Source organism: Vulpes lagopus, chromosome 24 (genome assembly GCF_018345385.1).
Source record: "Vulpes lagopus strain Blue_001 chromosome 24, ASM1834538v1, whole genome shotgun sequence".
Lineage (NCBI taxonomy): Eukaryota > Metazoa > Chordata > Mammalia > Carnivora > Canidae > Vulpes > Vulpes lagopus.
The window spans coordinates 8,707,005-8,728,303 of NC_054847.1; the positions used below are offsets into that span (position 1 = coordinate 8,707,005).

General features: G+C 53.9%; 1 long non-coding RNA gene across 1 annotated transcript; it reads left to right on the plus strand.

Annotated features, from left to right (window-relative positions):
• Window positions 1-4,699: 4,699 nt before the first annotated feature.
• LOC121482138 lies at window positions 4,700-16,378 on the plus strand. The gene is made up of 3 exons (XR_005985517.1): window positions 4,700-4,803; window positions 15,723-15,809; window positions 16,348-16,378. It is a non-coding gene; the product is annotated as an uncharacterized LOC121482138 (long non-coding RNA).
• The last annotated feature ends 4,921 nt before the right edge of the window (window positions 16,379-21,299 follow it).

Here is a 21,299-nt window from a genome sequence, read left to right on the forward strand (position 1 = left end):
AGTCCTTCTAGCCCCTGGTGCCATGTGCCAGGCCCTCCGTTGGATGCGGTGGAGGCAGTCAGGGAGACGCAGGGGCTGAGAGGAACCCCATCTCCTCCAGGCCCCTCGTACGGCCTCTCCGTGCCTCTCTAACCCTGAGAGGTTTCTGCGGTGCCTTTAAGAAAAAAAGGACATTGTTATTGGAAAGGTGAAATCAGCCTACAGGTTTCCAATGTCCCATCCTGGGTGTTTGTGTACAAAACAGAGGCTGGCCCCGGGGTGGCGGGGCAGGGCGGTGGCACACAGGGCCCACTGTGAGGCGGGCCGCGACTCCGGGCTTGCTGCGGTTCCCTCTGTCTCTGGCACAGAAGACCTGGTGGGGTCCAGCAGTGACACAGGACCAAGAGTCAGACGCGCAATTGACTGTGCCACCCAGGCCCCCCTCTACTGTTCTCTGCATTTTGTTCTATTTATTTATTACTTATTTTTAAAGGTTTTATTTATTTATTTGAGAGAGAGAGAGAACATGAGCAGGGGGGCAGGAGTAGAGGGAGAGAGAGAAGCCGACTTGCTGCTGAGCAGGGAGCCCGAGTTGGGCCTCGATGCCAGGACCCCAGGATCATGACGTGAGCCAAAGGCAGATGCGTACTGCACTGAGCCACCCAGGTGGCCCTGTTCTCTGTATTTTAAAATTGATTTCAACCTGGCCAGGGTTTTTGACATGTTGACTTCAAAGGAGCATTGCGGCCAGGACAGGTTTGGGGGTCATGGTTAGGTCAGGGAACCAGGACATAGCCATTTTCAGGGTGGCCTAGCATCAAAATTAGGAGGTGCCTTGGGGATGCCTGGCTGGCATAGGTGGTGGAGCATGTGACTCTGGACATTGGGGGTGTGAGTTCCAGCCCCATGTTGGGTGTGGAGCCTACGTAAGAAAAAATAAAAGTATTTTTTTAAAAAGGTGCCCTTAGTCTTGGCCGGGCAGCCTAGTAGGGAAAGGAGGTCACCTGGGGGAAGCCTGAGAGACTCAAGGTTCCCACCCTACATGCCATAGCCACCTGCTGCCCACAGTTGCTGGTGTGCCAGCCTCATCTGGGGGATGCTGCCTTCTGTCTGTCTGTCTGTCTTTCTTACACTGGTGCCTTTGCTTACAAAGAGATGCCCTTTCTGAGCCTGCAGGGTTGGCTGAAATGGCAAAGCTTGCAGAGCATGAAGGGTTTCATAAGGTTGTCAGTGGACCCCCTGGGCTCTGAGGCGGCGGGGGAGTCCGGAGGACTCAGACAGGATCCAGATCTGGCCCTGACTTTTCCGGCAGGCCTCGGCTTCCGAGTCCATAGAATAAAGAGGTTCGCACCTACCTCCCAAGGCTGGTTGCCTGGATTCTTGTGACGCCTTCGCAAAAGCCCGTGGCAGCATGTTTGCGTGGAGAGGGCCCAGCTGCGCGGCGTCCTTGCTCAGGGCCGCCGCTCCTGTCCGCAGGCTTGGAAAGGGTCCGAACCCCCACCTGACCGTGCTGCTCTCTTGCTTAACATCTCCAGTCCCCTCGTTGGCCTCAGGGAGGCCTCCTGACCTCCCCCGAACCCAGGTGGGGTCAGATGCCCCTCCTCCAGCTCCCACGGCCCCCTGGGGCCTGCCCTGTCCTCCCACTGCTCTGAGAGCCCCTGGAGCACAGGGACTTGTCTTATTCAGCTCCACGTTCCAGATGCTCTTGCACCAACCCAGGGCCTGGACACGGCAGGAGAACGACTCGTGGGTCTCTCTCGATAATGGAGCCTGAGGCCCAGAAGCCCCAGTGAGTGAAGGCAGCTGACCAGTTGGCCAGAGCAATCCCCCACGCTCCGTTCCATGCCTCTGGTTCTGCAGATTAATCTGGATACCTCTCACTTCCAACAGTAGCCACATTGCTGAGCTCAAATGGAATGCCGGTCAATCAAGTGCTGGTTCAATGCGCCAACAAGACTCAGCATTTAAGGGAAGCCTATGATGGGTTAAGGTAGTTCTTTGGGGGAGTAAAGGATCCTTTTGTAACATAGCAAAGCTCACCTCCACCTTCAAAAGAAAAAAATTCTTTTTCCCTTATATGAATTCAGATTTTGGATTTTGGAGGGTCTGGGTTCCCTGGGAAGCAGATTCTGGGGCAGTGATTTGTATGTAAGACATTTAACAGGAATGTTCTTGAGGTCAGCCCCTGGGAGAGGATGGGAGGAGAGAAGCTGAGCCGTATGTAGTCTCAGTGGGGTCCTCCATGGGCAGCTTGGGCAGCTCGAGCTGGCCCACATTTCAGAGTTGCCTCCACATAGGGAGGCAGCCAGACCTCTATATCCCCAGCCAAACCCCTTCTAGGTGCTAGGCTCTGTGCGTCACTCTTGTGATGGCTTTATAATGTAGGGGTTATTATACCCATTTTCCAGATGGGAAAGTAGAGGAGGAAAAGGTAAGTTATCAAGGAGACTGTTGGTACTGCACTCCCACCCTCCTACCCGGCTCCTATCCCCCTCATGCTCCCATCTTGCTCTGGGATGGGCTGCAGCCCTGCAGCTTGTCAGGAAGCTGCATCCTGCCTCGCCATGCACCTGCCTCCACGCCTCGTCCACAGGCATTCAAGCGTGCTCCCGGTGAACGAGAGCCTCTGGGGTAAGACCCTTCCAGGCTGACCGCTGGGGTCCAGGGCTCAGCAAGGGGTCCAGAGCAGAGCCAAGGAAATGCTGTTATAGCCCGAGATCAGACAGGCAGAGCTGGGCTCTGCTGGAAACTGCCCCATGCAAGTGCTGCTTTGCTGGAGGACGTGGCTTTAAGGACATCCACGTAGCAGACTTGGGCAGGAGCGTGCTTGGCACTGGGGGCCTGGGCAAAGTGACACATCAGCCCTGGCTCAAAGGACTCCTGGACTAGTGGGAGATAAAGATGGAAAACCATCAACCCCTAAACCCCAAACACTGCAACAAATCCTGCAGGAATGAGAATGGCTCTCGGCGGTCTAGAGGCTCTGTGTGGTCCTGACCAACAGCATCATCCTGCCCTGGGATGCTGCAGTCACCTCCTGACAGGTCTCCTTGGCCGTGCCCCAGACTGTGGTCTGTCTTCCACGAAGCAGCCAGAATGATCCTTCTAAAATTCTAAGTCCGATCACTCAAGAGGCTCATGGGCTCTCTAACATCAGCATCCTCCCCTTCTACTACCAGCCTCACTGACCTTCTTGGGCTGTTTCTGGAATGCTGTTTGGCCTCAGGGCCTTTGCACTTGCTGTTCCCAGCTGGGAAGATCTTCCTTCCAGGATCTGCACAGCTCTGCTGTACACAGGCTGGGCCCATGGGAATGGTGCCCCCGTGCAGGCGGCCCAGCAGCTCCATCACTTCATGCAGGGACACCCCCTTCCCCACAGCATCCCTCACTCTTGCCAAATCATACCAAAGAGGGATAGATACATTAGAGACCCCTGTAGTTGTGTGGGGCTGAGTGTCCCCTGCAGCAGCACATGGGAGGGGGGAGGATCCATGGGGGATGAGCTGTGTTTCACTCACTGCCATTATCGCCTTTACTTGGAGCAGAGCTCAGACAGGCAGGTGCTCTATGAAGAACGAGCAAGAACGAGTGACCGGGTGACAAGTCTGAGCCCTCCAAGTGCATCACATACTCCCCCTTGCTTCTGTGACACCATTTACAGAGACCCTGATGGCCCTGCCTGACCTCCCACCCTCAGGTCCTGGCCCTCAGCTGCCTGACCTCTCAGACTCTTTCTTGTACCCTTCCAGCTTTCCTGGAGAGACATTGAACTCATGGGAGTCAGCTAACAGTGGGTCAGGTGGCAGAGGACGAGTGGCCCGGTGGCCCAGGACAGTGGCCCTAGCCAGGGCGAGCAGCAATGTGGCTCGCACTCTCCTCCCCGTGCCCTGCACAACCAGGAGCTCCTGAAGATGGGCACGTCCCATCTTGCTCCAGTATTTTCAGAGCCCTAAGCCTAGAGCCGGGCACGCGCACACACATCAGGTGGGTCACAGATGTGAGTTCATCACCGCCCCTGCCCCACAGGCACTTGCCGTCTGAAGTGGGAAACAGACCATCACGGTGGCATGTGACAGGGAGCACGAAGAGACAGTGGAAGAACTGGGTCTGGGTGGGGGCCGGGAAGGGGTCCCTGCACCCAGCCTCCAGAGTTCGGCTGTTTTATGGAGATGAGGATAAGGTTAGTGTGTTTTTTACTTATTTTCTGCATTAAAAAAAAAAGATTTTATCTATTTATGAGACACACAGAGAGGGAGGCAGAGACATAGGCAGAGACAGAAGCAGACTCCCCATGGGGGGCCCAATGTGGGGACTCGATCCCAACCCTGGGATCACACCCTGAGCCAAAGGCAGATGCTCAACCACAGAGCCACACAGATGCCCTATTTTCTGCATTTTTAAAGCAACAATTTTAAGCTTACAGAAAAGATGCAAAATTGGTACATGGCATTTTCAATATCCTCCCCTCAGATTCCTTAAAATGTTCGTATTTTACCAGTCTCCCTTCCCCCATCTATTTACCACCTGCCTATGGTCTATCGATCTATCTAATCTGTCGATCATCTACTCTCTCAATAAATTTTTTCTGAAATGTTTCAGTGCAATCCTGCTGCAGATGTGATGGCCCTTGGCCTCTAAGTACTTCAGCACTTCCTAAAGGCCATCGCGTTCTTGGACATGCCCACAGTACAGAGATCAAGGCGGGGACGCGGAGCCGGGTGGCGTGTGGGAGTCTGAGCACCTGGGGGGCAGGGGGGGCCGCCGCAGCCCAGGGAGGCAGCCCAGGGAGGGCTCCATCGCGCAGGCCCCGGGACGAGACTAAGGGTAGGTTGAACCTGACGGGGCAAGCCGGGGCCGCCGGGCGGATCTGGGCTCCGCGCTACTCCAGCCGGCCCTGTCCTGCGGGGAGGCCGGGGCCTGGAGCTGATGATCCCTGTCGCCCGAGGCGCTCAGTGCCCTGGAGAGGGGTCAGTTTGCCCTGTTAGTAGGAAGTTCAAAAGAACAGAATGTACTCTAGGAGCTCAGGGATCAGGGAGTGGAAGGGCAGGGAAGGAAAGGGGAAAAGTGAGTGAAAGTGTGCGTCTGGCACAGCGCAGTCTGTTTTGTCACCGTGACAACGTCCCCCGGTGAGTCACCACTCTGCTCACACACGCACACACACACGCACACACGCACACACACGGCCTTCCTTCCGTGTCGCCTCCCTTCTGGCCGCCGGCACGGTCCCCTCTCGGCCTGCCCGGTCCCCTGGCTGGGCCCACGCACTTGGTGTTATTCAGAAGCAGGTTCGGATCCCGGCGTGGCCGATGTGTGAGCCTGGGCACGTTGCTCGACCTCGCTGGGCCTCAGCTGTATGTCTCGAGAGCAGGAATGACAGTCCACGCCTGGTAGGTTGTGGTAGCAGTGGGGACTGTTCTGCACAAAGCAGGCTCCAGGCAGGCCCGGCTGGTCCCCTGGCGCCCTGTGGGTCTCTTGGAGTTCGAGGCCCCACGGCTCCCACACACCCGTCTTCCCCTTTGGTAAGGTGCCTCCAGCTTGCCAGGGGGAGCCCCGAGGGCAGGCCCACCTCTGATTCACCTGGGCACTCCTGCCGGGGTACGTGGAGGGGTTAAGTAGCCGCCTATGGAAGCCAGGAGGGAGAGAAACCCCTGAGGTAGTGCTTGGCACGCAACAGGTGCCCTGGGGAGGACCAGCTGTCTTGCAGGAGACCTTTACATCATCCACAGGCATGACCTGTAGCATCTGCTCAGAGGCAGGTGCCCCGGCCAATGAGGCCGCAGTGCAGAAGTGGATGGGTGCTAACAGCAGGCCAGGTGGCCGCCAGCCTCCCCTCCCCAGCACCTGCTCCCATCAGGCCAAGAAGCCTCCTGCCTATGGGGCTGAGGCAGAGGAGGGGAGTGTGGGAAGCTGTGGCCAGGGGACCGAGGTGTGATCCTGCAGGAGCTCAACGAAGGATGGCAGAGGCCCTGGGCACCTGGCTGTAGGGGTCCCAGGCAATGCACTGCACGCTGGGGGAATGTGGGTGTGCTGGCAGGAGGGGTCGGTGGCTGCAGGCCTCGCTCCCACCGGGCCCTTTCTGTGCCACCCAGGGTAACCTGACACCGGCCACCCTTCTGCAGATTGCACATCACCTGCCTCTCTTGGCTGCTTGAGGAGGTTTGAAGGTGTTGCAAATTGCTCTATGATGTTCTGGAGCCAAACCATGTCCCTGGCCTGCGGCCCATCCCCTGGGGCTTGGCATCAGCTACACTGTCCCTGGAAGACAAGCTGCCTTTGAGGGTTTGGTGTTTTGAGGGCTTGGGTTTAGAGGGCCAGGCCAGTGGCGTCTCCACCTGGCTGGCAGCGGGGAGGTGCTTGCCTGGGATTCAGGCAGCATCAAGGTGGTCGAGGACAGAGCTCTGACCCCAGCCACTCAAAGATGCTTCTGTGATGAGCGGTGTGGAGGTGAAGAGCATGTGCTCTGGGGCCAGACAGCCTGGTGCTGCTTCCTAGCCCTGTGACCTTGGATGATTGACTTGGCCTCTCTGTGTCTCGGTTTTCTCATCTGCAAAATGGGGGTGGTAACAGGCCTTGCCTCTGAGCAGCGCTGTGGAGGTTTCATGAGCTAATACAGGGGAACTGTTCAGAGCAGCCCGAACATGTGAATGCTGAGTAAACATGGCAGGGGTGTACAGTCACCCCCAGTCTAGGGGTGGGGTAAGGCCAGCCTCACCTCAGCTGACCCTCCAGCTGTCTATGTGCAGCCCCGATCCACTGTCCAGGCCTCCTCTATCCTCCCCCTCCCTCTGGAGCAGCCACAGTGAGCCGCTTGGGCTTCCCTGAGCTCACCGAGGCCTCTGGCCACTGCAGGGAAGCTCCTCTGCCAGGAGCAGCTTTTCCCACAGGGGGCAAGCCACTCCCTGCCCTCCACTTCCCTCGCCCGCTCAGCTCCAGTGCCCCCTCCTTCGGCCCATACTGCTCCCCAGAGCGCTCCCTAATAAATGTCCTGTGTGCTGATCGCCCACCCAGAATCTGCCTCCAGGAGCCCAGCCTGCAGCAGGGTCTGGTTGTAAGCACCAAAATCCTGGTTATAGGGATTTGGAGGCTCCCCAGAGTGTGGAGGGCCAGGCTTGAGAGCCACACAGCAGGAATCACTACCAGGCTACCCAGAATGCTGTGGGCAAATAGTCCCTTGCCCCTGTGGTTGGGGCCCTGGGCCGGACACTGAGATCTCTGCTATGCTGTCCCCTGGACTAGTGGGGTTCCATCAGCACCTGCTGGAGGGGCTCACGTAGGGTGTGAGGGTGGATTTACTCAGTAATGGAAGGGGGAGGATACAGGGGTGGCTTTGATGAGAGGAAAAGACTTGAAACCTCCTTTGCAGAACTACCGTGCCTCCTACGCCTCACCCCAGAGACAGCCTCTTAGATCAGCTAACTACAGGACTCCGAGGGCTCGCATCCCGGCTGATTCGTTTCCGCTCCAGGGTTTGGCACTGAGGACTGAGGGGTATCCGGTGGGCACGGAGTGGGTGAATGAAAGGAGTGCAATCAGGTCTGTCCCCATTGGAATGCAAACCCTGCGAGGGCAGGGCCACACCTGCGTGTTTGCTGCCCATCCCAGGGCCCAGCAGGCCAAGGACACACCAGGTGGATGGATGAGAGAATGAAGGAGTTCTCCAAACCGTAGTCCACAGAGGTCTTTAGTGTTTAGTTTATGTGCTGCCGAAGCGAGCACGGTCTTTAGTGTTTAAAATGAGTGTGGGGAACGGTGCACATGGGATCTTCCCATCCCAGGGCCATCCCACACCACAGCACGTTAAGGCTCTGAGAAGGTCTGCAGTGAAGAAACTCGCCTTGTGTTATCCGACAGTTGCCAAATGTACTCTCCCCCGACTGGCAACTCACAGCCACCAGTGGGTCATGGAGGATGTTGGGAACCGCCGCTCCCATCTGAGAATCCGAACCAGAGGCCATCCTCCCAGGGAGGTCAGACATGTGCTTGGAGAGAGAGGAAGTGGGATCGGCTCCAGCTGGGGGAACCAGACTGCCCTTGGGCCGGGGCTGCCGGTCGGTGGGCAGGGGGCGCCGGCTGGGGGCTTCTGAGGGGCGTGTTGAGGACACAGTGGCAATCTGCTGTGACAGGGGCCTCTCTCGTGGCGAGGAAGGGAGAGAGAGAGCTGAAGACCTGGGCTTTTTGCCGTCACCCTGAGGTGAGGACACACGTGGGGACAGTACCAGGGGCTGGTCCCAGGAGTGTTCCTGTGGGGACGTTGAAGGAAACGCTAGCCAGTTAGTGCGGATGACACCTGGAGACTCGGGGCGGGCGGGGGGGGGGGTGGTGGGGAGGGGGGTGAGGGGCCCGAGGATGAGTTTGGGACAGGAGCTACCCGGGAGGCTTCATGGAGGAGGAGGGCCTAGCGGGGCCAAGGCCCAGCAGGGGCGGGGGCCCTGCAGACCGAGAGACCAAACATCTGGACTGGAAGGCCACCCCTGGAGAGCCCCAGGACCGCTCTGAGGGACGGAGGGGGCCGCCGCCTGCGCTGCACCGGGGAGGGGCATCTGGGATCCCCCTGACCCCCCGCGGAGCAGCAGCCCTTGAGCGCGCAACTGTGGGCTGGACGGCAGAGATCGGGGAGGGGAGCCCAGGCCCCGACGAGCTCCCAGAGCGGCCAGCTGTGCCGCCTGCCGGCCCGCCTACCGCAGACGGTGCTGGGTGCTGGGTGCTGGGTGCTGGGTGCTGGGTGTCTGCCCGGCCTCCGGGCTCCACCACTTCTCCTTGCTGCCCTTTATGAAAACAAAACCGCTCGTCCAGTCTCCCCTGGGGCTCGGGGTGTACACGTGACATGGTTCTGGGCAGCAGCAGCTGGTGAACGTCCCTCGGGAAGGGCAAGGTTTTGCCTGGAAGGGTCCTTTGGCTCCTTTGCCCTTCCTTATCCTTTCTGACCGGAATGTGGCTGTGAGGCTTGAGCGGCAGCAGCCATCTCACGCCATGAGTCAACCAGGAGAAAGGGAAAGGCTCTCAAAGTATTTGAAGCCAGGCATCTTCCCACCTGTTACATCTAAAGAAGAAACGTCTCTCTCACCGCCACTCAGAAGGGGGGTGTCACAGAGGCGAATGCCAGCAGCGCCCACGCCACGCGGCAGCCCGGGCGTTTACACATGTGACTCTGTTCTGAGAGGTGCACCTGGGGTGGCCCCCAGACCCCTGGACTGTGGGACACTTACCTCGTGAGCTTGTGGACTACAGAAGATGTGCAACAGATGTGGAATGAAGGAAGGAATAAACGCCACCTTCCCAACAGGAGCTGGGTTCCCGAGGGCACGGTCTGGGAGTGCTTCACCCCTGAGGGTCCAGTTCAGGGCCTGATCCAGAGGACAGAGTCTGATTGTTCTCTGCAGCTCCAGACACCAGACACCTCAACTGACCCCAGGTCCGGGGGGGGGGGCCCTCTGCTGAAGGCCGTGTCCCTCACCCCAGAGACCCGAGTCCCTGGCACAGGGCCCCAGGCTGTGGCCAGGGGGGCAGGTGGGCTTTCCACAGTGCAGCTGCTCTCCGAATCCACTTTGCTTTTGCCAGAGTCTTTCTCCCCGAGGGCTCCGAGTTCGATTTGGTTACTTGTTGCACAAGGGCTTCTGGAACCTTCCATGTGAGTAAAGATTGAGGTCTGGATTCCCACCTGACCCAGGTAGGGTTTGGTCCAGGTTTGGATTAGGGCCACATTTGCCTCCCAGAGAAGGGTGAAGCTTAGATTGAGGTTAGTAGCAGGACCAGAGGACCAGAGCTCGAGGGTCAGTTTTTGGGTCATGTTTTTGTCTATCTCAAGAGATGTGGAGGTTGGGTTCCGAGTTTTGCAGAGCTTGAGTGCTCATTGTGGAGCAAGCCTGGGGTCACCCTCTCTGGGCCCCCCCTGGGCCCCTCCAAACCCCTCCCCGTACCTGGTGCCCCCATTCAGTAGGGGGTGGACAGGCCCCTGGGCTTACTCCCAGATGGATTTGGTGATGGTGCCAGCTTCCTGTGGGCAGTGCCCTGGCCTTCTACTTGCTGCGTCTTCTTCTTCCTTTGGGTCCCCAGGAGGCTTGCAGTAAACGCTAACTGGATGGACACTGGAAATGAAGTCTGTATCCCAAGGGCAAAACACTCACTTGGGTACAAATTTTTCTTTTTCTTTTTTTAAGATTTTATTTCTTCATGAGAGAGGCAGAGACACAGAAGGAGAAGCAGGCTCCCTGTGGGGAGCCCGATGTGGGACTCGATCCCCAGACCCTAGGATCACGCCCTGACCAAAGGCAGACCCTTAACCACTGAGCCACCCAGGTGCCCCTAGTGGCAACTTTTCAAGTCAGTTTAATCGAATTACTTTCCACGGTTTTATTGACAGTGGAGGATGTAAGGACATTTTGGATCTTTTGCTGCTTTATAGGTATTCATCCTTCATCTATCCATATATCCATCTATTCATCCATCCATCCATCTCATAAACATTTTAAAAAATATTTTATTTATTCATGAGACACAGAAAGGCACAGACACAGGCAGAGCCCAATGTGGGACTCGATCCCAGGACCCCAGGATCATGACCCGAGCCAAAGACAGACACTCAACCGCTGAGCCACCCAGGCACCCCTCATAAACATTTTTTGAGGTCTACTATATTCTGGAACTTTGCTGAGCCTGCAAAAGATGAAGAAGACATTGAGGTTGTCTTCAGAGAAGTCAGACAATAAGGGGAATCAGAACAGCGAGCAGGTATGGGGATAGAAGGGCAGTAAAGAGCCCAAGTTCTGGGGGGCCCAGAGGAAGATACCCAGCCCAGCCTGGAGGCATCTAGGAAGGTTTCCTAAGGAAGAAGGCCCAGTCTCAAAAGATGGTAGGGGATCCTTTGTCAAAGAGGAAGAGAAGAGCATCCCGATGAGAAGAAACAGGATGTGCCGAGGCCCGTGGCCAGAGAGCATGGTACAGAGCGAGCACAGGCAAGGCCAGGTAGGGGAGGAGGCTAAGCTGTGGGAAGATGAGAGGTCTTGGAGGACTTTACCGTGAAAGTCTCGGGAGCCATGGGAGGATTTTGAGCAAAGGATCACCCTGATGTGAATTGTGCTCTGGAACCACCGTCCCAGAGACTTGTGGAGGGTGGGCAAGCTTGTGGTCAGCATCCCTGTGGAGCGGTTGCAAAAGAGGAGGGTGCCACCGGGCATGTGGTGGACAGCAGTGCCAGCTCTGCGGCCCTGACAAGGGCTGGGCAGGCCAGGGGGTGACAGGGGTGGGGGAGATCCTGGAGGGTGGGGAGATGGTGGGGGGCACATGGATAGTGCTAAATTTGTAGCTGAGTCGGGGATCCTCGTGGGCCAGGTGCTCGAGACGGTTGTGTTGGGTGACCTCCTGGGTGTGTGACTACCTGGTCGTGTGTGCTGGTCTGCTCTGGGTGGGCTGGCGCTCCCCGTGCTTCTTTGCTGCCAGCCTCTCGCTTTGCCTCCAGTGGCTGGACGTGAGTGGGGTGCTGTGTGGACACCCCCCCACCCCGCCCCCAGGATCTGCAGCTGGTTCAGGGCACGGAGTGGAGGCCAGCAGACAGTTGTCCCCAGAGCTGGTCTCCAAGCTCTGGAGCTCAGGACTGTCTCTCAGCCAGCTGGGCACTGGGCAGCGGAGGGGAAACTGAGGGCTTGGAGGTGCAAGGGGGTCAGAATGACAGAGAAGCATGACATCTGGGTGCTGGGGCTGCTCCCCTCCTCGGGAAAGAAGGAACATGTTGTACGTGCATGACCTCAACCAGGAAACCCGAAGTTTGTTGATCTTGAGCGCCTGCCGGAATCTTGGCCCCGATTCCGGGCTCCCTACCCAGGGTGTGCAGTATCCAGCCTGCAAACACTGGCTCTGGGGGTTTGCGGAGGAGGGCGACGAGGCTGGGGTGGGTGTGAGATCTGGGTGGACGTGGGTCCCTCTGCCTTCACGGCCAGCCAGCGGGACACCGCCTCCTGAGGGACAGCTGGAAACTTCTCAGGGACCCTGCTTGCAGCCACACTTGTGCCTCTCTGGGCTCTGTTCAAGCCTAGGGTTGTTTCTGTTTGCTTGTGTTTCATTTACTGAGCACTTCCGGACGCCAGGCGTCGTGCAGAGTGCGTTATGAGCATTGTTACATCAGATCCTTGGAGAAATTCTATAAGGGCTCAGCCCATTTTACAGAAAAAGGAATGAAGGGTTGGTGAGAATCGGCTACCCAGTGAGTAAGTGAGAACCGGCTACCCAGTGAGTGAAGGAGGCAAGCTTGCAAACCAGCTTCGAGAGGAGGAAGGGCCAGGCATTGGCAGTTTTTCCTGGAAGAACAGCCTGCCCAGATCGTAGAATAGAGGCCTAAGACGTTCTCAAACCCACTGTCATGACCTGCGTCCGCCCAAGCAGAGTGTCAGGGAGATGGCATGAGGGACAGGGGCATGAAGCAGAAGGGATGGAGAATGGAAGCCACTTGTGGTTGAGAGCAGGTTCCGGGGCCTAGCTCTGAGCAGCTCACGACCTCATCCCTGCGGAGAGAGAGAAGGAAAATGTGCGCACATGCTCCTGCGTCCCACCCTTTCAGGTTGTGATGGTGTGGCCCCCAGGCAAGGCGTGTGGGTGGGCAAGAACACAGAGCTGGTCCCCGTAGGTGTATACAGGTGACAGGAGCAGAAGGAGGGTGAGGTCCAGAGGGTCTGATGTGATGCAAAGTTGGTCAATGTGTCCAGTCTCCTCACTGGACAGTTGGGGACACCAAGTCCTAGAGAGGGGTGTGAAGGGTCGCACAGTAGGGGCTGAAGCAGGACTTGCTTGAGATCTACTGACTCCCCAGGCACTGAAGTGATCACAGGGGTGACAGGGGTGGCCTGGCCCTGTGTGTATATGTAGAGTCTGTGTGTGTGGAGTGACATGTAGGTGGCAGGCAACAGAGGATGGACACAGCCCTCTCTAGAATGTTCTCAGGTATGCCCGCTCCAATATAAAATAGGATACCCCTCCCCACCTCCCCATCTCCAGGGCTGGGATGTTCCAGCTCGGGGTGCCCAGGCCCCGGTGCTAGTCTTCGGAGGGCCATCAGGCCAACCTCAGCCCAGCCCCCGCAGTAACACCAGTCACTCCCAGGAGGAGAGGGGACGTGCAGTGGCACATGTCCTGCGCCGTGGAGCCATTCCCACCGGGTCCTCGGACAGCCCAGGGGCCCAGGTGGAGCAAGAATGATGAATAACCGGGCTCAGCATCCAAGAAAAACCACCCCAAACCCCAGACCAAACCGCCTCGGAGAGTGCCAGCTGCACTTGCCAGAGTAATCAACTCGCATTGTTCGACCGGACCCGTGTCCTGTCTGCACTTTCCACCACTGCGCCCCGGGGAATGGCCAGGTGCGGGCTTACACCGCGCGGAGGGACACCCCTTAATGGGGTCTGGCCTGGCAGCCTCCGACCCGGCCTCCCCCAGCCTCCCCCAGCCTCCCCCAGCGGAGGCCCGGAGGCCCGGTAGCTGCCAGGCTGGCTCTGGGTGGAGCGCCGGCCCCAGACCTACCAAAACCCCAGTCCTTGAAAGCTGCTGACCTTGGCCTTGGGTTCCTCGACTGCTCAAGAGTGTGATTAGAGTGGCCCACGCGGTCTCCTAGGGGTGGCGTGAAGGATACAAAAATTCCTGGGAATAGAATCCAGCGGGACTGAAAAGCCAAGTGTTCCTGCTGCTGCTCCTGCTGCTGCTCCAGGCTGCTGGGAGGCTTCAGGCCTAGGGCAGGGGCAGGGGCAGGGGCAGGGAGTGCGGCCTCAGGTCAGACAGGCCTGGGCTCCCGCACCGGCCGCCCCCGTGCAGGGCAGGCTGTCTCTGCTTCAGCTTCCCCATGTGTGGAGTGGACCAGTAAAGCGAGGCAGCAAGATGACCCGGAGAGCTGCAGGATGCGCACGCCTAGCTCTCGGCAGGCGCTGGGGGCTGTGGGGGTGGCACAGGGATGTAGAAACACAGGCTCTGGTTGGTCTCCCAGGAGCACCTGCAAGGCAGTGGCCAGGTCAGGCCGAGCTCCACGGACAGAAGAGGGGCCCTATCCTCTCTGTGCTGAGAGGCCAACATCAAGACACACTTCTTCCATGAAGCCCTCTGGAGCTTTTCCAGCCCTCATTGTGGACGCGCTCCTAGTCGAGTCCTCTAGACCCCAAACCATGCTCTTTTAGCTCTTAAACCCTGCAGGGGGTATTTGTTATTGGGCTAAGAGGACACTGTCCCAAATATTTACCCCCTCCTTAGCTGACAGTAAGGCCCCTGTTGCATGAGTATTGGCAGGAGATAATCCACTCCCTGCAGAAGCAGGAGGGGCAGACATTCCCTCACCCCAGTCCTGGGCAGATGGGCCCAGGCTTGACCCAAAGGATGCTCCCACCCAGGGCTCAGAATCTTAAGTGGTAGCATCATGCAGATAGAGAGCTGGGCTCCATTCCCCACAGCAGTGTCCAGAGGTGGAAGCAGTGGTTCTGGGGTCCCGCTATGGTGGGGGTAGACCTCACCCAGAGGACCCGGGGCCATGGCTTAGCAAAACTTTTTGCTCCCGGCCTCCCTTGGCTCCTGCCATTTCTTGAGCCTGGTTCTCCCATCTTTCTGTTGACTCTGAATCCCCACCAGGCAGAGCTCTGTTTGCACTCAACACACACACATTTTCCTTTGCATGATACCAAGTGTTCCAGGCAAACAAAAAGTTTTCCCCTCTACTGGACTATACCCCTCAGGAGACAGGAAGGCTGTCTTCCACTTTGGTGTATCTCCCACGCAAAGCCTCCTGGGGCAGGTGTTGGGGAGGGAATAAGATCCAAGTTCTGCCACTTAATGAAATTTGGGGCTCTGAGTAGTTACTTAATCCCCACGAGTCTTTCGTTTCTCGCCTATAAAACAGGCATAAAGATACATAGTCCCCAGAGTCTCGGGGTAGGCTTGACCCCTACCCAGATGGAGGGAGAAATGGACCTTAGGCTGCTCACAGATGAGTTCCTCATGCAGGGAAAAGGGCACAGGGGTCAGGGGTGAGGTTTATGGGAATTGGGAACCCAGCTGTGAGGAGCAATGATGAACAGAGGCAGGACACCCACTAATTATTTCTGTATTTCTCTTTACCACCTTTGTTATTTAAATCTTATTTTTAGATTGATGTTTCCACAGGCATGCACTTCCTCTCCTAAAACAAAACATGAGTTCCTTGAGGAATAAGACTCTGTGTTTTACAATTTTTCTTTTTAATCCCTCACATTGTCCAGCACATAGCAGTTACTCGGTAAGTACTTGCTAATTAGACTCTAGTTCTGCAGGTTTCATAGGCTTCATGCTGCTTGGACTTTTCAGAAAGGGCATGTGACATCAGATGGGCTTCGGAAGATGTAAACGCTAGAAAAATCCAGTTCCCTTGTGTGCCTCTGCCAAGAGTTGGAAATAAAATTGAGCCCACAGTCCAGTGGGGAGACAGATGGGTATTTAGTCTCATTACAGAATCACCTGTGTTAAGATAATAATTTTCAAATGCATATTATTATTTGCTCAGCACATTCTTTATCCCAGGTATTATACACTAAGTGCTCTAAATGTGTTATCTAATTGTTGTAAAACTCTTAGGAGGTATGCATTTTATCAACCTGATTTTATAGAAGCAGAATCTGGGGCTACCTGCCCAAGGTCATGTAGCAAATAAATAGTGGAATTAATAGTGGAATTAAGATTTGAAACCAGATGTGTCTGATCCTCGAGTTCACAGCTTTAACCACTGTTTTGTGCTGTTTTGATAGAGACCAACTCTGGATGCAGTGGAATCTCAAGGGAGGGTCATGACATCTAAATTGGCCAGAGAAGACAGGGAACACTTCCTGGAAGAGGTGATGCTTGAACTGAATTTTTTTGGAAAACCAACTTTTTTTTTTTTTTTTTTTAAAGATAGAGCGAGCACACAAGTTGGGGGAGGCAGAAGGAGAGGGAGAGAGAGAGAATCTTAAGCAGGTTCCCAACTGAGCATGAAACCCAACCTGGGGCTCCATCCCATGATCCTGAGGTCATGACGTAAGCCAAAATCAAGAGTCAGACGCTTAACCAGCTGAGCCACCCAGATGCCCCCAAACCCAACTTTTTAATGGACATTTTCAAACACTCACAGAAATAAAGAAAATATGAGCTAAATCTTTAAGAAATCAGGCAGAGTGTAGGGAGAGACACCTGGTGGAGCCCAGGATGGTCCAGCTGTGTGGCATCTTGGGGCACCCATAGCTAGCAGGTTTCTGGAGTGTCAAGTGTGACCAGGGCAGTGTGGGGAGAGGCCGGGAAGCCTTGGGAGCTGAGTGGGGAAGCCTTGGGAGCTGGAGTGGGGAAGCCTTGGGAGCTGAGTTACTTACTTCCGAGATGATTGTTTCCTATCTTTAGATTTCCACACCCTGACTGGGGGCAAAAAAGCCGAAGGAACTCACTGGTTTGGATTTCTCCAGTAGCAGGTAGGTCGATTAACTACTTGCAGTTTGGCACAGTTGGGTTCAATCAAGTGTGAGGACTTAAATCTTTCAGCAATGATGGTTCTCGGCAAGGGATGGGAATCTGAGTCATTCCCATAAAGTCTCAGTGCATGACAGAGCCAGGGGACTTCACAGGCGCTGGGGCGGGCGTTCGGGGAGGAGGCTGGGTGTAGCCCTACCTTTTATAGCCAGGGTCCCGAGGCAGTCATATTCCTTCCTGGCATGTTTACATACAGCAGAGAGGGTTGTGGATTGGACTTTCAAAATGTTTTATCGTTGGTTATGGTTTCCAACACTGGAAACGTCCCCATGTGTCACAGGAATAGCAAACTGCCTAAGGAGCAGAGGACAAAATTCCCTAGGATATCCCTAGCAATGAGAGCTGTCACGATGCCAGGCCACAGCCCACATCATCAAGGGTCTGGACTTTGGACAACTTTGCAGTGTTCAGATGAATTATCCATTTATTCACCTATCCATTTATTTGCTGTCCTCACTTGCTCCGTATTTATGACCCTATCTTGTTTCTGGTCATTCTTCTGTTCTGACATCCAGGTCTCCTAGGCTAGGTGAAGAAAAAGGATAAATAACCAGGAAGGAAAGTTCTCTGACACTCCTTAATTTCCTTGTCAGCGTGTCTTTCTCAGGACAGGCTTTAAATATTGGTGAGCAAGGAAATGGAAGAGACCAGGCATATGTGAACCATACTAAGACTTGTAAGATCACTCATGGTGTCCTGTGGGCAAGATGGAGAGAGAAATGGAAGCATGGGCATGGCCACTTTCTAGCTGTATGTCCTTGGCAAGTTACTTAACATCTCTGGCCCTCCATTTGCCTCAGAGTGAGGGTAAAACCAATGTCGGCTGTGTCCTACGATACATATCACCTGCAGGAGCCTGTAGTAGGTGTGTTACATGTATAATCTGATTTTGTCTCACAATAACTGTATGAGGTGAGTAAGCCAATTCTTTCTTTTCATAGAAGAAGAAACTGGGAACCTAGAAAGATTAGTACCTATCCCTGGTCATGGGCCGGTGGATGGTCTCACTGGGATTTGAACCTCTGGAGTTTGATTTCAGAGACTCTGTTCTTAAACTCTTAACTTTACTTCCAGGTAAGAGGATTATTTTGAGGCCAGAATCATCTCAGTGATGTAAAGCACTCAGTGTAGTGCCTGGCAACTAGTAGGTGCTCTGTATGTGTTAGCTGTGATCAGTTACTAGATAATTGGGTGGGATATAACTGAATCATGGTCTCAGGCAGGCATGACTAAAGTCTTGGTGACAATTCTGAGGGATATCTCTGTAGGTAGGCGATATACATGTTTTGTCCTTGCCCCCTCCTACTCTTTATATTTCATACTGGGATGATATTTTTTTGAAAGATTTTATTTATTTATGAGAGACACACAGAGAGAGGCAGAGGCATAGGACAGAGGGAGAAGCAGGCTCCCTGCAGTGAGCCTGACGTGGGACCTTGATCCCAGGACCCGGGGATCATGCCCTGAGCCAAAGGCAGACTGACCCTCAACCACTGAGCCACCCAGGTGCCCTTGGGGTGAGATTAATATCTGCACACTTGTGGGGTGTATCACACAGCTGGTTGACACTAGGACTATAAAATGGATGATGGAATGTAAATTCAATGAGCTCCTCAATAGATAGTAATTAAGAACAAAAATCTAATGAGATTAAATTAGTAGGGTAAGTTTGAGTTCAGTAAATTTGAGTTCATTAAATAGTTGAGCTCAATTTAATAAGCATTTATGTAACATCTTATATATACCATTTTCTGTGTAAAATATTTCAGGTGAAAGGTTGGATAAGAAGCAGCCCCTACTCTTGAAGGCTTTTCTTCCTCTTAAAGGTGACTGCCCAAGTAAAAGACATGCGTCCAATGTTCTCTTCCTCCTATAGACCCTGTTTGCCCATTCTGGGACCAGCCTCAACACCAGACTGGATTGGAGATGGATGGCTCAGTAGCACCTCTCAGGAAACCCTTATGAATTCTGGTGATGGTTGTCTTTCTTCTGGGCTGCACAGCACATGGACCCCCTCCAATGTGGGAAAAGTTCGCCAACTTATGATGTTTTGTGGGAATAAGTGCCTTATTTCAAATTGTCCCAGGTGGGGTCTAATTCAGATTGACCCTTGAATCCCTTTGAACGTGGCCCTCATGGTCTTTAAAGTTAAAAAGGAAGTGAAAATGATTTGAGAGACAGTGATGGATAAGAAGACAGAGAAGATCCAATATATGTATGAGAGTGATATCTGAGGAAGACCAAAGCAATGGGCACAATGAATATTAAAATATATTAAATTAAGGGACACCTGGGTGCCTCAGTCAGTTGGGCATCTGACTCTTAATTTCAGCTCAGGTCATGATCTCAGGGTTCTGGGGTTGATCTCTGCCTCATTGGGTTCAGCACTCAGCACAGAGAGTGCTTGAGATTCTCCTTCTTCTTTTGCCCCTCTCCCCACTTGTGTGCTTTCTCTCTAATAATTAAAAAAATCTTAAAAATCTATTAAATTAAAATTAAATTAATTTTTTAAAGTTTCCTGAAATAAAAAGACTTGGATCAAAATATCAAAGGTTGGCACTCCATACCTAGGAAAATTGGAGCAACAATGAGACTTAAGTAAAATTAGTAGCTTTTATTTCATTTTTAAGAAATATTTTATTCATTTATATATTTGAGAGACAGTGTATGAACAGGGGGAAAGGGACAAGCATACTCTGCACTGAGTGTGGAGCCTGACGCTGGGCTTGATCTCATGATCCTGAGATCATGACCCAAGCCCCAGTTAAGAGTCAGACCCTGACTCAGCTACCCAGGTGCCCCTAAAATTGGCAGATTTTAAAGAAAAGTCTTTTGGATATGTAGGAAATAAGACCAAGTCAATCTTGCACCGTCCAATATGGTAATTGGCCAGCTTCACATATCTATTTAAATTAAAATAAAATTAAAATAAAAAGTTCAATTCCTCTCATGCTCTAAGTGCTCAGCAAATACATGTAGTTAGTGGCTATCACACTGGACAGCACAGGTTCTAGAAAGTTTGCATCATCACAGAAAGTGCTGTTGGACAGCACTTCTCTAAGGAAAAGAAGTCAGGTTGGCATCAGATATTTTGTTGGAAGCATTGCATGCCAGAAGACATTAGACAAACATATTTATATTGAAGGAAATGATATGTGAGCCAAGGATTTTGTTTCTTTCTAAAGTGACCTTCAAGTATAAAGACCATGAACTGTTATGAATTTGTAAGAACTCAGGGATTATATAATTCACACGATCCCTGCCTGAGAAGCCTATTAAGGGATGAGTTTCAGACAACCAGCATCACTGGAGACAAATAAACACAAGGACCATCGTGAGACTAAGTGATGACCTGTAGACTTCAGACTGAATCCTGGTTGGACGGGATGCAGTATAGTGTGTAAAGGCTACACGCTCTAACGATGTATGTAGTACAACCAACCAAACGAGCCTTCACTCATGCTTGCTGTGCCATGAGTCTGGCCCTGCCAGCATGACTCACTCACCCTTGCAACTGGACAGGGAGCCAACAGTGGAGAATTGTAGAGAGCTGCATGGACAGAGAAGAGATGGGTAGCGTTCTGGCCATGAGCAAATGGAGGCTCAGATTGCTGAAGACACATGCTCAAGTCTCAGGGCTGGTGAACCATGCACACTCCACTCAGCACCCAGCCTTCTACATGTACTGACTGCTTGTATGACCACTTTGCTTATTTCCCAGGAGGCCCTGGGGCAGATCCAGCCTGCCTCTGTCACTCCTCGCCCTGGGCAGGAGCTCTTGCCTCAATGGGCAACATGGCCTGACATGTGGACTTGGGGCTCGGGCATGCTCCCAGCAGACCTGGGAGCACTCTCTTTGTGCTCTCCTGCCCCCCGGGATCTCCTGACACATTCCCTGGCTTGGCGTCAGCCCCCTGTTCTGGCAGGCCCAATCTGGCAGTGGTGACTGCCAAGCATCTGCTCAGCTTGCCTTGATGCTGGGAACAAAGAGAGCAGCTTAGCCCAAGCTGTCACCTGCTTCTCAGAGGCCTCCGGCATCATGGCAGGGCAAGCCCCTGTGGCAGCTTCCCAGAAAACGGGTCTGGAGGGGGACTCAGACATGCCTGGTCCATGTTCCGAGGGAAGGGATACTTGTCCTAAAGGGACAGGGACAAGTATGGCGTGGGTGGTGCGGTGGGTTTGGCAGAAGAGGAGCCCACTGTAACTCTTCTGTATAGCTATGGGTCCGCCCTCCCCTGGTGTGTGTTAGGTGCCAGGTCCAGTGCTTGCTCTGGGGATACAGTAGTTACAAAGGGAGTGACTTCTCTGCCTTTATAACAGGTTACAGATTGTAGCTGAGTAAGGAAATGAGACAAGCATGAATTTCATACTCTCAATCCCAGGTGTGCAAAAAAAGGTAACTTTAATTTTCTATAATTCACTGTAATTTCTATTTTGAGGCTGCACATAATTGAGAGAGTAAATAGTTTAATGATCATGGTTAGCTTGGGGTTCCTTTTCCTCCACCCCACAACAGTTATTTCTAGGTTCTGGGAGGCTTATGTAGCTCCATGGACAATTTATGTTGTAGGGTTGCCGGGTGCAGCCTACTGACTGCCCTCTTGGGCTCAGTTCAGAGCCCCCCTCCTTGGGCTCTATGCCTCCTCAAGCTCTCCGAGACCTTCCCTGGAGGTCTTGGTGAATATCCTAGAAATATGATCCCTCCCCTCAAGCAAACGAATCCATACCTACAAATGATATCAGAGCCTTGAAGGACAGGAGGAGGGCACTTTGACGGGAGAAGGAGTTTGTTTTAGATGAGGAGGAACCAGGATGGTCTCTTTGAA